The sequence below is a fragment of the Phascolarctos cinereus genome, unplaced genomic scaffold, assembly GCF_003287225.1.
Source record: "Phascolarctos cinereus isolate Bilbo 61053 unplaced genomic scaffold, phaCin_HiC Scaffold_9;HRSCAF=440, whole genome shotgun sequence".
NCBI lineage: Eukaryota > Metazoa > Chordata > Mammalia > Diprotodontia > Phascolarctidae > Phascolarctos > Phascolarctos cinereus.
Genome location: NW_027556402.1, coordinates 232,249,524 through 232,267,319, shown reverse-complemented (window position 1 = coordinate 232,267,319; position 17,796 = coordinate 232,249,524). Strand labels below are relative to the sequence as shown.

The 17,796-nt window shown below is 39.9% G+C and overlaps 1 long non-coding RNA gene across 1 annotated transcript; it reads right to left on the bottom strand.

Annotated features, from left to right (window-relative positions):
• Nucleotides 1–592: 592 nt before the first annotated feature.
• On the bottom strand, nt 593–7,615 carry LOC110192601 (uncharacterized). Its single transcript, XR_002320202.2, has 3 exons — nt 7,506–7,615; nt 4,207–4,271; nt 593–955 (listed from the first exon to the last, which is right to left on the bottom strand). It is a non-coding gene; the product is annotated as an uncharacterized LOC110192601 (long non-coding RNA).
• Nucleotides 7,616–17,796: the final 10,181 nt, after the last annotated feature.

The window sequence follows — 17,796 nt, the reverse complement described above, 5'->3', positions numbered from 1 at the left end:
CTACTTCATCATTTCCTTCTCCAGCTCATTTAAAAATTTTTTATTTTTTTTCCTACTACATGTAAAAATAATTTTTAACATTCATTGGGGTTTTTTTAAACTTTTGATTTTCAAGTTCTATCCCTCCCTCCCTTCACTCTCCCCTCTTATATCAGCAATCTAATATAGGTTATAAATGTGCATTCATATAAACAATTCCATATTAGTCATTTTCTATAAGGAAAGAAAGAAAGAAAGAAAGAAAGAAAGAAAGAAAGAAAGAAAGAAAGAAAGAAAGAAAGAAAGGAAGGAAGGAAGGAAGGAAGGAAGGAAGGAAGGAAGGAAGGAAAGGAAGGAAGAAAGAAGAAAGAAAGAAAGAAAGAAAGAAAGAAAGAAAGAAAGAAAGAAAGAAAGAAAGAAAGAAAGAAAGAAAGGAAGGAAGGAAGAAAGAACAGAAGGAAGGAAGAAAGGAAGAAAGAAAGAAAGAAAGAAAGAAAGAAAGAAAGAAAGAAAGAAAGAAAGAAAGAAAGAAAGAAAGAAAGAAAGGAAGGAAGGAAGGAAGGAAGGAAGGAAGGAAGGAGAAAAGAAAAGAAAGAAGAAAGAAAGAAAGAAAGAAAGAAAGAAAGAAAGAAAGAAAGAAAGAAAGAAAGAAAGAAAAAGGAAGGAAGGAAGGAAGGAAGGAAGGAAGGAAGGAAGGAAGGAAGGAACAAGGAAAGGAGGGAGGGAAGAAAATATGCTTCAGTCTGCATTCAGATTCCATCAGTTCCTTCCCTGAAGGTGGGTAGCACTTTTCATCATAAGGCCTTTGGGATTGTCTTGAATTGTTGTATTGCTGAGAAAATAGCTAAGTCATTCACAATTCTTCATAGTATAATATTGCTGTTGTGTTGTACAATGTTCTTCTGATTCTGCTTACTTCACTTTGCATCAGTTCCTGTAAGTCTTCCCAAGTTTTTTTGAAACCATCCTACTTGTCCTAGAGCACAATAATATTCCATTACAACCATATACCACAACCTGTTCAGCATTTCCCAATTGAAGGGCATCCCCTCAATTTCCAATTCTTTGCCACCGCAAAAAGAGCTGCTACAAATATTTTTGTACAAAAAGGTTCTTCACACACACACACACACACACACACACACACACACACTTTTAAAAACATCTCTTTGGTATATAGACTTAGTAGTGGTATTGCTGAGTCAAAGGGTATGCACATTTTTATAGCCGTTTTGGGCATGGTTCCAAATTGCTCTCCAGAATGTTTGGATCATCCAACAGCAGTGCATTAGTATCTCAGTTTTCCCACATTTCTTCCAACATTTATAGTTCTCTTTTTTTGTCATATTAACCAATCTGGTAGGTGTGAGGGGGTAACTCACAAAGGTGTTTTAGCTTGTGTTTCTCTAATCAATAGTGATTTAGATAATTTTTCACATGATTGTAGATTTATTTGATTTCTTTGTCTTAAAACTGCCTGTTCATATCCTTTGATCATTTGTCAATTGGGGAATGACTTGTATCCTTATAAATTTCACTCAGTTCTCTATATACTTGAGAAATGAGACCTTTATCAGAAACACTTTTTATAATAATTTTTTCCCAGTTTTGTTTTCCTTCTAATTGGGCAGCATTGGTTTCATTTGCGCAAAAGCTTTAATTTTTATGGAATCAAAATTAGCCATTTTATGTTTTATAATGCTCTCTATATCTTGTTTAGTCCTAAAGTATTCCCTTATTCATGCATCTGACAGTACACTATTCCATTTTGCTTATGGTATCACTCTTTATGTCTAAATCGCATCCCCATTTTGACTTTATCTTGGTATGCAGTGTGAGATGTTTCTGAATTGCTGTTTTCCAATTTTCCCAGCAATGTTTGTCAAATAATGAGTTTTTGTCCCTAAAGCTTGCATCTTTGGGTTTATCAAACACTCTATTACTATGGTCAGTTACTACCATATATTGTGTACCTAATCTTTTCCACTAATCCACCACTCCATTTCTTAGCCAATACCAAATTATTTTGATAATTACTACTTTATAATATAGTTGCAGATCTGGTAAAGCTAGGCCACCTTCCTTCACATCTTTTTTAATTGATTCCCTTGATATTCTTGATCTTTTGTTCTTCCAGATGAATTTTGTTATTATTTTTTCTAGCTCTATAAAATAATCTTTGGTAGTTTGATTGGTATGACACTGAATAAGTAGATTAACTTACATAGAATTGTCATTTTTATTATATGAGCAATTAATATTTTTCCAGTTGTTTAGATCTGACTTTATTTTTGTGTACAATTACAAACTGTGTTCCTCAGTTTGTCTTGGCAGGTAGATTCCCAAGTATTTTATATTGTCTACAGTCATTTTAAATAGAATTTCTCTATCTCTTCTTGCTGGATTTTGTTGGTAATATATAGAAATGCTAATGATTTATGTGGTTTCTTTTGTATCTTGTGACTTTGCTAAAGCTGTTAATTGTTTCAACTAAGTTTTTTTTTTTTTTTTGGCAATTGGGGTTAAGTAACTTGCCCAGGGTAACACAGCTAGTAAGTGTCAAGTGTTTGGTCTGAGGTCGGATTTGAACTCAAGTCCTCCTGACCTGAGGGCCAGTGCTCTAGGCACCTAGCTGCCCCTTCAACTAGTTTTTTTTTTTTATGGATTTTCTAAGTATACCATCATATTGTCTGCAAAGAGTGATAGTTTTGTTTCCTCAATGTGAATTCTAATTCCTTCAACTTATTTTTCTTCTCTTATTGTTATAGTTAGCATTTCTAGTATAATTTTTAGTAATAGTGGTGATAATGGGCCTCCTTGTTTCACCCCTGATTGTATTGGGAAGGTTTCTAGCTTATCCCCATTACAGATAATATTTGCAGATGGTTTTAGATAGATAATACTTATCATTTTAAGGGAAGCTCCATTTATTCCTATGTTCTTTAGTGTTTTTAAATAGGAATGAGTATTGTATTTTGTCAAAGACTTTTTTTCTGTATTTGTTGAGATAACTGTATGATTTCTATTGGCTTTGTTATTGATATGGTCAATTATGCTGACAATTTTCCTAAAATTGAACCAGCTCTGCATTTCTGATATAAAACCCACCTGGTAATATTGTATGATCCTTGTGATGTATAGTTGCACTCTCTTTGTTAGTATTTTATTTTAAAATTTTGCATCAATATTCATTAGGGAAACTTATCTGTAGTTTTCTTTCTCTGTTTTTGCTCTTCTTTGTCTAGGTATCAGCACCATATTTGTCCAGCTCATTTTACAGATGAGGAACTGAGGCAAACAGAGTGAAATGACTTGCCCAGGGTCACATAGCTAGTAAGTGTCTGAGCCTGGATTTGAACTCATGAAGATGAGTCTTCCTGGTCCCAAGGCCAGTGCTCTAACCACTGTGCTTTATTAACAGATTACTAATCACTTACTTTTCCTGTGATTTAGAATCCTACCTCTACCAAAATACTCAGTGATATGTTGATGTGACCAGGATTCCCAAAGCTATCCACAAAGCACAAGTTCTAACAAGTCAATTCAACCCTATTCAACAAATGTTTGTTAAACAGCTACTATGTACAAGTCAGAGTGCTGCTAATTCAACTAGCCTTTAAGATTTTCTGAAATGTGATGTCTATACCTTGTTTTGTTTATGCAATTCTGATAGCCCAGTGATTCTTAATATTTTTCTTTATGATTTGTTTTCTAGATCAGTTGTTTTTGCTATGAGATGTCTTACATTTTCTCTCTATTTTTTCAATCTTTTGATTTTGTTTCAATATTTATTGTTGTCTCATGGAATCATTGACTTCTTTATTCTTTTTAATTTTTAGGGACTTTGCTGCTTGGGTAAGGCTTTGTATTCCTTGTGCCAAGCTATTAATTCCCTTTCTAAGAGATAGCTATTTCTTCACTCTAATTCTGCCAAATATAAGGAATAAATTTATATTGGAGCTCCTTTTGGGACCAGCACTGGGGCCCCTTCCAACACTGGGCCACGTGAACTCTTCCCCCTCCTCTGCAAACCCTGTTGGCTTTCTTGGCCTTCTCTTGCCCATAAATGTGGACCTGGCCCAGGACCTGCCTCTCACTCCAGTGTAGCCATAGCCCAGGATGTTCTCCAGTGCTACAAACAATAATACCTCTTCCAATTCCTCCACTCCAGGGCTTTCTCCAGGACAGGTTTTCTGACTAGGCTCCCATACTTTAATGGTCTCTTACCTACAGTGAGGCAGGCCTCCTCAGATCTCATGGGACACAATATCTTCATCTGTCAGGAGGCTGACCTTCAAGGCAAATATGCAAAAATAGCTTCATGGCAAAAATGGGGGGTGGGGAAGGGTAACTCCTGTGCACAGTCTAATCCCATGCCTCCCTCAACCAACTTCTTTCCAATAACTGATACTGTACCTGGCCTCAGTGCACAATGGTTAGCAGAGGCTCACCCCATCTCAACAGTCCTGAATGCCAGGCTGCTGATATACAAACACTATTCCCCTTCCTTCATGCGTATCCACTCCAAGCCTATTCCCTAGTGTTCAACTCTACATCTACCCATTCCTTCTATTGTGACCTTTGGATGCCTGCTCCATAATTAACGAACTTCTTTTCATCTTAAACTTCTTTCTTTATCATTCTTTCCATTTTGTGGCCCTCACTGAGACATGGCTCCTTCCCAACAACTATTATTGTTATTGTTCAGTCATTCAGTCATGTCTGATTCTCTGTGACCCCATAGACCCCAACATGCCAAGCCCTTCTATCCTCCAATATCTCAAAAGTCTGTCCAATTCATATTTGTTATTTCTGTAATATTATCCATCCGTCTCATCCTCTGCCATCCCCCTTTCCTTTTGCCTTCAATCTTTCTCAACATCAGGGTCTTTTCCAATGGGTCTTGTCTTCTTATTATATGGCCAAAGTATTTAAACTTCAGCTTTGGTATTTGACCTTTCAGTGAATAGCTTGAATTAATTTCTTTAAGTATGGACTGATTTGACCTCCTTGCTGTCCAAGGGACTCTCAAAAATCTTCTCCAGCACCACAGTTCAAAAGTGTTGATTCTGTGGCACTCAGTTTTCATTATAGTCCAACTCTCACAGCCATACATTACTACCAGAAAAAAAAAAACATAGCTTTGACTATATGGACCTTTGTCAGCAAGGTGATGTCTCTGGGCTTTTTCTTTTCTTTTCTTTTCTTTTCTTTTCTTTTCTTTTCTTTTCTTTTCTTTTCTTTTCTTTTCTTTTCTTTTCTTTTCTTTTCAACTGTGCTATCTAGGTTTACCATAGCTTTCCTTCCAAGGAGCAAGTGATTTTTTAATTTCGTGGCTATAGTTGTCACCTGCAGTGATACTTGAACCCAAGGCTATAAAATCTGACATCACTTCCATTTCTTCTCCTTCTATTTGCCAGGAAGTGATGGGACCAGTTGCCAATTTCTTCTTCCCATATAGCTAGGTACCAGTTAATGTGAATAATGCTGAAGTGGTCACAGAGCCAACTTGTCACTTGTCTTTTGGGGTGAGTTGGCAATTCCATATGGATTATCCTTTCAGTGATAGGGAGCTATGAGGGGAGGTTCAGATCATTAATTTCAACTTCCTAATTTTACATATAAGGAAGCTGAAACCCGGGGGGTAAATGTCTTGCCCAAGGTCACAGAGTAGAATTTGAATTCGGGGGTCCTCTGATGCCAGAGCCAGCACTCTTTCCATTGTACTAAGTCTAGACTCTTTAGTTGGATATTCAGGACCCCCTCAGCCTGGCCCCAATTTTATCTAAAACTGATACTTGACACAAATTCTGCACTCCAGCCATACATCTCTTTCATTTCTGTCTCTCGGCCTTTGGTGTTTCTATGTCTTCCATTTGGAATGTTCTGCATACTCCACTCTCACCCCACATCCTCCTCACCATGTATTTCTAAATTCCAAGGATCTTTCAAGACTCAAATCAAGGTTCTCCTCCTCAAGTAAGCTTTCCCTGACTATAACACTTATCACATCCTTTCAATTTTGCATTTTATTTAGTGATGCCCTACATCTTGCTTCCAGAAGACTAGTTTGGCATTGGGAATTCAAGAGTCTGGAAACCTAGAATGAGAACTTTGCATTCAAGCCCCTGAGAAGAAATTCCTTGGGGTGAGGGGAGCACTTTGACCTTAATCTTCTCCTTTCCCCTCTCTCGACTGGAAGAGGACGTGATGAACTTTAGAGAACCAGAGGATTTGAATTTTCCATCACCATCTGATCTCCTGAGCAGCAGTGACTGATGTCAGTGTCTGCATCTGGAGCCCAGGATAGACTGGATGTGATAGGGAAAAGAAGATTCAAGGCTTACAATAAGCCCAGTAGAGAAGCTACACTATATCTAAGGGGAACACCTAAGCACTCTAGCAAAAGGATTTCCAGGAATTGTGAGTTACCCCTTTGCCTTCTGTACTCTCTAAGTTTGAGCCCACTTTACCCTGGACTCTATATATTGAAAGGAGGGTGTGTCACAGACTTTGGGGGGAGATTTTTTTTCTACTAACTGCCCCTGGTAATAAATACCATATTCTTAAGAAGCTAATAAAATTTGGCTAACTGATATCTGCTGAGACTCATGGGAGGCAGCACACTAGTGGAAGCTCATGAGCTATGCCACTAGAAAAGACCAACCCTACCCCCCCCAACCCCATTCCTCAGGGCTACCTTTAGAATCCTTAGGGAAATGTGGTAGCATCCCTCTAACTAGAGACTCAGTCTACCAGTGCAGAGTTTTTGAAGAGTAGCCTTAACATGTTTAACAAAGCTATATTGAATTATTTTTAATTGAGTATACTCTTTTCTCCTCTCCCAATTGGTGAGTTGGCCTGTCTTGCTTCAAACAGCAAATGCTCCCAGAAGTATGCAACTTGAGAAAAATCTTGGCTACCCTGCCGGATAACCCGAGCCAAAAGGATTTCCTCCTCTACTAATCAGCAAAGAACCCACATATGGTTCTCCTAATTCAATAACTTCTTTTATTTTTGAAAGTTAGAGTTTTATTGATTCCTTTTTATGTCATTTTTAGATATTCTTTTCCCACTATCTTCCCTCCCCATCCCCCACTCTTTAGCCCCAACAAATCTGGTAAGCCTTCCCTTGAAACAGAAGAAAAACAGTTAAGCCAAACTAACACCAGGACTATGTCTGATGGCTTATGCAACTTTCTGTACCTACAGACCCACGTCTTTCTAAAGAAAAGAAGGAGGATTCAGCTATATTTTCTGTTATAGTTTTATCCTTCCTCACTTAAGGCCATGCTTGGGACATAGCAATAAATAATATGGGACATAGTAATAAATGCTTTCCCCTTCCCTTCCCTCTCTCCTTCTCTCTTCACCTTCCTTCCTTCCTTCCTTCCTTCTCTTCTTCCTTCATTCCTCCTTTCCTTCCTTCCCTCTTTCCTTCCCTCTTTCATTGAGGCCAATGTTCCATTTCCATCTATGACTAGACCTCCAAGGTCAAAGAATGCCAGCCCTGGAAAAAATCTCACCTAGTCCAACGCCATTGTTTGACAGCTAATACACCCAAGGTCCAGAGAGATAAAGCTCTTTGCCCAGAGCTGTAACAAGAGTTCAGGATTCCTTACTTCCAGTCCATCACTCTTTGCACCACCACAAGACAAGGATGGGAAGGAATTCAATTCCATTTATGGAAAATCAAGCAACATTTATTTCTCAGCACTTCTCAGCTGACCAGCTGCTGGGACTTGTTTATTAGTCAATAACTTCAAGGCAAATATGTGCCCAAAAATGACATAAGCGAACAAGCCCTTCTGCAGAAGGAGAAAAAAAAATGAAGTGAATGAAGCTGCAACCATGACCTGAAACCTGTTTGGGCCCTCCATACTTCCCCTCTTCGCTTCCAATAAAGGTGAATGTAGAGTGATCTTGTCAGAGAAAGCCAGGCTAGTTTGCTCAGTCAGCAATATCATGGCGCTAACAAGGCCCATTTGAAATCTACCATCATAAGATCCAGGTAGCCTTACTCAAAGAACATCTATCTCTCTTCTATGGCTACAGTTCTCTTTTCAAATCAGCTCTACCTCCATCAATCTGGCTAAGTTATCCTGCAAATGTTGCCCTGGTTCTAAGAGAAGCAGATAGAGGCAGCCAGGTAGTGCAGTAGATAAAATGATAGTCTCAGAATCAGTAACATATGAGTTTAAATTATGTTCCAGATGCTTACTAGCTGTGTAACTCTAGACAAGTCATAAAATCTCTCTGGGCCTCAGTTTCCTCATCAGTAAAACAAGAAGTTTAGTCTTTGTGGTTTTTAACCTCTCCTGTAGCTCTAAATCTATGATTCTAATTTTGAGGGAGTATGCATGGTTCACTACCCTCTCCCCACCTCCCGCTAAGACAGTAGTTCACATCACCTGCATTAATGGAGAGACATAGATGTTTTATTTTTTTAGATTATATTATGATCTCCTTGCTAATTTTGGCTACCTTTATATCCCCAGCAATTAGCACCTGGCACATAGTAGGTGCTTAATTAAAAACATATAGATTTGTTGCTGACAAATAAGGAACAGAGTAATATAAAAGTCATAGGCTTCATATCTGGAAGGGTCTCGACCAGTTGTCTACTCTGATCCTCTTGTGTTATGGTTGAAGGAGCTGAGTCACGAAGGAAGGGAAGTGACTTGCCCATGATCTCAGAAATAATATACAACAAGGTAGAATTTAAACCCAAGCCCTCTGATTCTTAATTTAGTGCTCTTTCCTTGATATTACATTGCCTTTCAAATAAAAGAGTCTTACAACCTGGAAAGGCCGAGGTCAACTGGTCCAACTCCTTCCTTCAGGTCTACAGTGTGAGGCGCCCCCTCCTGACTCCCTAGTCCGCAGAACTATCCCTTAGCTCTCTCTTCATTTAACAATGTTCTCTCTAGTGATGCATCTCATAGTGAGTTTTCCCTTAATTCTGGCAGCATCTCAGTGGGCCCTTCACAATCTGTCTTGACTACCATCACATCTCTTCCAGGTAAGACATAGATAATAAAATTGGGGCAGCATTCTCTTCAGAAATATTTCTGGACTTGTCTTTGTAAGCCATAGGATTGAGAAAGATAGTTTCAGTAATGATTCATTTATAATGTTCCATGTTTAGGGAAAATATTTAGCTTTTTCCTTTTAAAAATTATTGATTATATATTGATATGTTTATATATTTATGTATTTTATATTAAATATTTATTTATGTATTGATATTTATGTATGTATATATATTTATTTCTAAATATGTTTCCCCTTCTCCCTCACCCCTTGTAACAAATAATAGAAAAAGAGACCAATTGCTAATTAATTACTAATTAACAACAAAATTAATTAATTATCAACCAATGCTAACAATAGATGCAACATGTGATACTCATTGTTACTCACTTTTCCAAAGAAGGCATATCTTCTCATCTCTTGGTCATTATAATTGCAAAGGATTCAGTTTTCTAGTTGTGAGGTTCTTTCCCATATACATTTTTGTAATCACTGTATATTCCATTTCCTAATTCTGCTGACTTCACTTTGAATCAATGTGTCAAATAAGCTTCCTCATGTTTCTCTGATTTCTTCATATTCAAGATTTCTCATGATGTAGAAATAATTCTGATCCATTTTCATCCCACACTTTGTTTCTCCGTTCCCCAGTTCGTGGGCATATGCTTTGTTTCTAATTTCTTGCTATTATGAAAAGCAGTCCTATGAATATTTCAATGAATATGGGACCTTTCTGTCTTTTACATTCTTGGTATATGCCTGGCAGTAGAATCTCAGTGAAATTTTAAGAGCTATTTAAAAAAAAAAAAGTTTTCCTGTGGACTTTAGAGGCTACATTTCTCTTCCCAAATCTTCCACTTCAACCAAAGTGATCTAATCTCTCTTCCCAAAATACCAAGGCAGAGAGTAGTAGAAACAGTGCTGTACTTGGACTCAAAAGACTGGAGTCTAAATCTGGCTCTGCTATTTACTGTATAGCCTTGAGCAAACAATTTAACCTCTCTGGGCCTCACTTTCTTCATCTGTAAAACAAGGGGCTTGGGCTAAATGACTTCTGAGGGCCCTTCCACCTCTAAATCTATGATCTTATAATCCCTCTTTTCCTCTCTCCAAGCTTTTGGTCACTCTGCTCATTATTCCTGAAATGTCTCCCTCTCTTCACCTATCAAATTACCATCCATCCTTTAAAATTGAAACCAAACATTTACACTTCTTGACAAAGCCCTCAGACTAATTAGCACTTTGTTTTTAAAGTTCTAATGAACATATCATGTACTATTGTGTATCAGAGTTTTCTGTGTTTGTGTCTTCTCTCTTGTTTATTGTTGTTCAGTTATCTCTTGCTAGATTGTAAGTCATTCAAAAACTTCATTAATTTAACATACATTTATTATTGTTGCTGTTCAGTAGTTTTTCAGTCATGTCCAACTCTTTGTGACCCCATTTGGGGCTTTCTTGGAAAAGATACTAGAGTGGTTTGCCATTTCCTTCTCCAGCTCCAGTCCTGGTACTCTATCTACTTCACCAACTAGCTGCCCACACATTAAGTGCCTACCATGTGCCAGGCACTTTGCTAAGCTCTGGGGATGCAAAAAAAGGCAAAAGATAGTCCCTGCCCTCAAAGAGTTTACAATCTAGGTTCAATGAGGACAGGGACTATCTTATTCAGATTTGTATCTCTCCCCTGCACCTAGCACAGTACTGTGGGACCCAACTGGACCCAACTCAATCGACATTTATTAAGTGTATCCTATGAGTCAGGCGCTGTAGTAGGTACTGGGGACACAGACAAAAACGAAGAGTCCTTGCCCTCTACATTGGAGGAAACAAGATGTGCACAGATATGTAAATGCAAAATCAATATGTAACCACAGTTCAAATATCGTCAGTTATATAAACTGTAACTACAGACAGAAAGTGATTGGGGGAAGAAGGCATTAATAATGAGGGGAAGCAGGCAAAGTTTCCTGAAGAGGATTACATGAGTTGAGTGTTGGAGGGAACCAAGGATTCCAACACGCAAAGGAGGGGAGGGAGAGTAGTCCAGAGAGTTGGACAATCTGTGTAGAAGTACAAGGCTGGAGACAGTGAGCCAGTCGCACTTATTAAGCTTCCATTAGATGTCAGGCATTATGCTAAGCCCTGGGGTTACAAAGAGAAGTAAATAACAGTCCATGACCTCAAGGAGCTTACAATCAAATGGGGGAGATCACATATAAACAATTACATACAAACAAGATAAATTCAGAATAAATTGGAAATAATCAACAGAATGCATTAAGGAATGCTAGGAAAGGCTTGTTGCAGAAGGTGGGCCTTGAGCTGAAACTTGCGCTGTTCATCCTTTGTTCTGGAAGAGGAGCAGTGACGTCACGGGTGATGTTTGTCTCTTGCGAGTGAATTGGATTTAAGTGAAGCAGAGCTGCCTGGGAAAGACCTTGATTTAGAAAGGCCAAGGTCACCCACAACATCCTTGGCCATTGCCAATCTTCTTGACTTTTTCCGTGACTCTGGAGGAGAGAGTGAGGCTGAGACTTGAAGGAATCCAAGGAAGTTAGGCTAGAATAGATGACTGTATATGGGGAACAAGAAGATTAAATTGTAGAGTGAGGAAGAATAATGTTAAATCAGCCTAAAAAGATAGATTAGAACCAGATCATAAAGGTCAGAGCAGTTGGTATTTTATCATAGAGGCAACAGGGAGTCACTGAATCTTTTACAGATGGGAAGGCCTTGGTGCTTAATAAATGTATAATCTGGGGGGGCTGAATCATTTAATATCTTCCTACCTTATTCTGTCAAATGGGAACATTATTAACTATTTTCTGAGGGTTTTGTGACTGTTCCTAACAGAAATATTAGGCATAAATTGTTTTGGATTGATAGATAGTAAGACACTATGTAAAAACCTCATTGGCAGCAATGTCTAGCCCTGGTATAAGTCCATCATGTGATGACTTCAGAATGGAAATTATTAAAACTTGTACCCAGAAGAGAACAAATTTGCTTCACTCACTGCATTTTTTAGGACCGATGTTCACGTTGGCTTTTTCTTCATGATGACCTAAGGCAGATGGGGAATAAAAGCAAGGTTCCAGGTCAGTGATTCTCAAAGTGTGGTCCAGTGACTCCAGGGGTTTCCAAGACCTCTCGGGTGTCCTGTCAAAACTATCATCATATTGGCTAAAATTGTTGTGGTTCAGTCATTTCAGTTGTGTCTGACTCTGTGACCCCATTTGGGGTTTTCTTGGCAAAGATACTAGAGTGGTTTGCCATTTCTTTCTCCATCTCATTTTACAGATGAGGAACTGAGGCAAACAAGGTTAATAGATTTGCCCAAGGTCACATAGCTAGCAGCTGTCTCCAGATTCCAAGTCAGGTCTTCCCGACTCCAGGCCTAGGGCTCTATCCACTGAGCCACCTAGCTGCCTGTATTAAAAAAACTCCTCCATCTTTCAACTCCGTATCTGTGTGAGACCAGCTTTTCTTCATATACTTCAACCAAAACAATGTTACTACAGTATATTGAATGCAGAAGCTGATGGGGCATCCAGCTGTCTTCCATTAAGCCAGGCATTTGCAAAAATATGTAAACTAATACTGCTCTTCTTATTCTTTTTGTTTGGAAAATGTAGATGTTTCTCATAGAATATGTTAACATGTAATTGGTTTTTTCTTGCTATTTTTAAATGAATTAATACATTTGAAATGATCTGTTTTAATTTCGAATACAGTAAATATCAACAGATATAATCCATGAAAACAAAAACCCTTTGGGGGTTCTCAGTAATTTTTTAAAAGTATGAAGGCATCCTGAGGCCAAAAAGTTTGAGAACTACTGTTCTAGGTTATAAATGTTTAGCAAACAAGTACAGTTGTTAGAATTAATGTTCAATGTTAAATTTCTAATAAAATAGTGGGACAATAGATGAAAAGCTAGCCTGAAACCAGGAAGACTTGGATTTATGTCCCAACTATGACATGCACTGGCTATAAACAATAAGACTGATAAGTGAAAGGCTATCAGTCACAGAGCAGTCTGCCAAACTGGACTGTCTTTGAGTGATTACGCAAGGAGGAGAGCTGGGAAGCCCCCTAGCCATGACGGAGAAGGTGGATCAGACCGTGCTTGCTTGTCCAGATACACAGAGATGTCTCCAAGTTGAGTAAGGAAGGGTAGAGCTATGGACATAAAAGAGCATGGTCTGTGGCCAACATGTTGCAAGTCCTGTGGGACAAACTATGATTTTTACCAATGCCTGCTACTCCTTGTTTTTGTGAAAGGTGCTGGGAATTGGAATCAGATGATGTGGGTCTGAATTCCAACTCTAGTACTTCCTTGCTGTGGGCATGTCACTTCCCCCTCTTTGGCCTCAGTTTCCTCATCTATAAAATGAGGGAATTGGACCAGATGATTTCTTTTCTTTTTTGGCTAGGCAATGGGTTTAAGCGACTTGTCCAGGGTCACACAGCTAGTAAGTGGTCAGATTTGAACTCAGGTCTTCCTGACTCCAGGGCTGGTGCTCTATCCACTGCACCACCTAGCTGCCCCTGGACCAGATGATTTCTAAGGCTCCTTCTAATGCTATATCCATGATCCTATACTCTTGTGATCCATAATGGGCTTCTGTTGGTCTCCTCAACTTTGGACCACAACTTCCTTCCAACTCCCACCTTGACCTTGGATTTGGTTACCTGGTGAACTCTGGTTCAACTTGGCAGGGTACAGCCTTCTGTTGACTCTCCTGGATCCTGATTTGGAACACACCCTCCTTCCCTAAGAGGTTCTTACCCTCAGGCCCTGTTGATTGACCTTAACAATAACCACACATTGGCACTGTTTCTCTGCCCCCCCCCTTCAGGGAGCAAAGTTCCAATGTTTTCATGCCTAAACTGTCCCCCACTCCCTATTTTCTATGTAGTCTCTCTACTGGAAAATTCTCATCAACAGAAAGCATTTATTATATTGGAAATGGAAAAAAAAAACCCTCTGATAGGGCTGAGGGTCAGACCAAACATAAGGACTGGCCCAGGGCCATGGGAGAGAGGAAAGGGACAAGGGTTTTTACAACTTGTCCTGGGGGTAAAATTTGCCCTGGTTGATATATACTAAAGATAGCAGCCCCTTTGCAAAGATGCCTCATGTGCTTCATGGAAGCCACAGAAACCAGGCTGTCATGTTGACATGGCCCAAGTGAGCTCAACTATTAGTCACTATATAAGACCATATATTTAGAGTTGGAAGGGACCTTGCTATTTCCTAAGCTCTGTAGCCCATCTCCTATACCTTTGTAAAAATCAGTTCTCCTGGGAGGAATAACACTGATTCCTCATCTTCATTGTTTGGAATCCGTGCCTTCCTTCGAAGATCAGCTCATGGTCACTTCCTCCATGGTACCTTTCCTGATCCCTCTAGGAATTAGTGCTGTTTCCTTCCTTATCTGATTACATGTATCCCTTTATTAGAATGTAAACTTCTTGAGGAAATGGGCTATTTTTCATTTTTTCTTTGTGTTCTCAGCACCTAGCATAATGCCTTGTAAATAGTAGGTGCTTAATAGATGCTTATTGGGTGGAATAAAACTAGACTAAAATGGTAGCTATCAATTGTAGTAGCAAAATAGAACCGAATAGCCTGAGATTTGTCGATGTATTCATTCAGATGCAAGGTGATAGCTTCCTTGGTTAACTGACTGGGAACAATCAGCTATTTATGAATCAATGACCTCTGTAGCTCAGGTGCAATCATAATTGTATCTTAAAAGGTGCTTAGTCACAATCCAAAGATTATTCCAAAGGCCTAATTGATGTAGAGATTGGCTTCCTGAGAAATCCCAGCTGCACCAACATTGAGCGAGCCATGTCAGTCATCCAGGACAAAATGTAATTGTGCATTGTATCAGGCCAGGATCACAGCTTGAGGAATGGTGTCTTGTATCTACCCTGGTTACATTTTAGCTAGAGTCATTCTATCAAACGGAAAATAAGAGTTGGGGGAGGGTAGGATGTGAGTGTGTGTTTTTTTAACATTGATGGTATAATGGAACAAATTGTAGAATTCAGATAACTGGGTTCAAGTCAAAGTTCTGATTTTAACTAGCTAAGTGATCTTGGGTAAGTCACTTCATCTGTCTATGTCTATTCTGTTCACCAAAAATGATGAGTACGTTGGGTTGAATGAGCTGCCAGTCTTTTCTACCTCTAACAGCTCAAAATATTTGTTCCTTATAGGATGATGGATTTCAAGTTGGAGGGGATCTAGTCCAAGCCTTTCATTTTTCAGGTAAGGAAACTGAGATTTGTGAATGTTACTTGACTTACTGAAGGTCACAGGGGTAGTAAGTGTCAAAGGTGAAATGTAAACTTAGGATCTCTGACTTTGAATTCTAGGTCCTTTCTAAATGTGTCATGAGTCATCTCTAAAAATGCCTCCTTGGTGCTTTTAGGAATCAATTTCATGACATCTTTCTCCAACAAAATAAGGGAGGCTCTTGGAGACCTGATTTCAGCACCAGACTGCCTGTGTGTTCTCTAAGGTGGTATCTTCCTTGTTTTTTATCTGAAAGTCCCTACCTGGGATTTGGTATACAATTGATTATTGATTATACAATTGATCAATATACTCAGATAAGCAGCTCTAAGCTGAATTCGGGGCACATGGCATCCACTACCTGCCAGCTTCCCAGGTAATGAGATCTGTAGCAGCAGAACAAAATGCAGATCTGAGGGGCATAGGCACCAATTGTGTGCCCCATCTTGAACTCTGTGACCTTGAACAAGACACCTTCCTTCTTGGGGCTTGCACTTTCTCAACTTCCGAAGGACTTATTTGGACTAGATGACCCCACCCCACCCCCAAAGTCTCTGCTCTGTCTCCTTTCTTGTCTCTGACTTCCTTGCTATACTAACACTTTCTACTCTATATTGCCTAGACCAAGAGTCCCAATTTTTCATTCAGGGTGGGGGAGGGAGCTGGATAATAGGGCTACTTTTATTTCCATAAAGTCTTGAGCTCATAGCATCATGGGATTTAGACCTGGGAGGAAACTTAGAAACCATTAACTCTAACCACCCTGCTCTCCCCATTTTACCGATGAGTAAATTGGTTTGTCCAAGGCATACAGATAGTAAATGGCAGAATTGGGATTTGAACTCAGGTCTTCTGTCTCCAAATCTAGTGGTCTTTCCTACTGTGCTGTGTTGTCTAAAAACAGCCTAAAATACCACTCATTTTCTTAACTGACATGGTTTGCCACAACAATGTCACAGGCCACAGGGCTACTGGTTTTCTCATCATTCATTCAAAAGCCCATTCAGTGGTTTGGGGGTATCTTAATTGAAAAAAAAAAGAGCAATGAGTAAAGATTGCCGTGAAATAGATTCAGCTTGACATAAGGAAAACCTCTTAAAATCAGGGCTAACCCAGAGTGAGGTGGGGAAAGCTGGGTGGGACAGTGGGTAGAGGGCTGGACCTGGAGTCAGGAAGACTCATCTTCCTGATTTCAAATCCAGACTCAGACACTTCTTAGCTGTGTAACCCTGCACAAGTCACTTTACCCTGTTTGCCTCAGTTTCCTCATCTGTAAAATGAGCAAACCACTTCAGTACCTTTGCAAAGAAAACCCCAAATGGGGCCACCAAGAGTTGGACATGACAAAAAGTGACTGAACAGTAACAAAGGGTGGGCTTGTCAGGAGGCAGTGGGCTTCCCTTCACTGGAGACCTTCAAATAAAGGATGGCTGACCACTTGGTAGGTAATAGAAATACTTGTTCAAGTCTCTCAGAGCCTTTCCAACTCTGAAATTCTCTGATGCTCTGAACTACCTCCAGATCAAGGAAACTCCTGGGATACCGCTATTGTTCCCAGAGCCATAACCAGGAATGCTGGAACCCATTGGAAGGGAGGGAGATCCTAATTCCCCAAGTCCTGGTAGATAGGAAATGAGCATGGTGGTGGCAGTGCCCCTGAGATAGGACCCGAAGGTAAGGACATCAGGTTAGAGTGAGTCATTAGAGAAGCAGGAGGCCTGGAAGAAAACCCATTCAGGAGATCACTCCCAGACTCCCAGATGTTAGCACCCTAAGGCAAAGCCTCAATTACCTTGCCCTCAATGTACCTGTTTCCTCTCTAGCCACTAGTGTGAAACATCTAAGTTACCCCAAAAGCCACCACCAGGCAGATGCTCACGTGGGTTAATGTACTTTAGAAGTGGGATGGAAAAAAAGAAGTGGGATGGAGAAAGTGGGGATATAGAGAGGGTGGGAGGCTGTCATCAGTCAGCATAGCTGAGCTGCCAGCTGCAGCTCACAAGGGCTGTTCTATCCCTTTCTCAGACTTGCCCAACAGTCCTGCTTGGTATTGCCAAGCCAGCCACAGTTTGGGGTCTGGAAAGGCTTAGAGGCTGTGTGTGTGAGTGTGTGTGTGTGTGTGAGTGTGAGAGAGAGACAGACAGACAGACAGACAGAGACAGAGACAAAGACAGAGAGAGAAGAGAAAGAGGGAGAAAGAGAGTGAGAGACAGAGAGAGAGATAATTTCCCTCCTTTTCCATCTTTATGATTCACAAGGTAAGCCTCCCCCCTCAAGAAGTCTCCTGCTGCCCCACCTCACCCCCAACCAACACACACACACACACACACATACACACACTGCTCTGATTAATCTCTGTTTCCAAGTCAGCAAGGGAGCATTCCTCTGGGAGTCTCCAGTGAGTCAAGTGTCCAGGGACATTGGCAGAGAGATCGGAGCCCACTAACTACTTGGGCAGTTTTGCTCTACTAAGT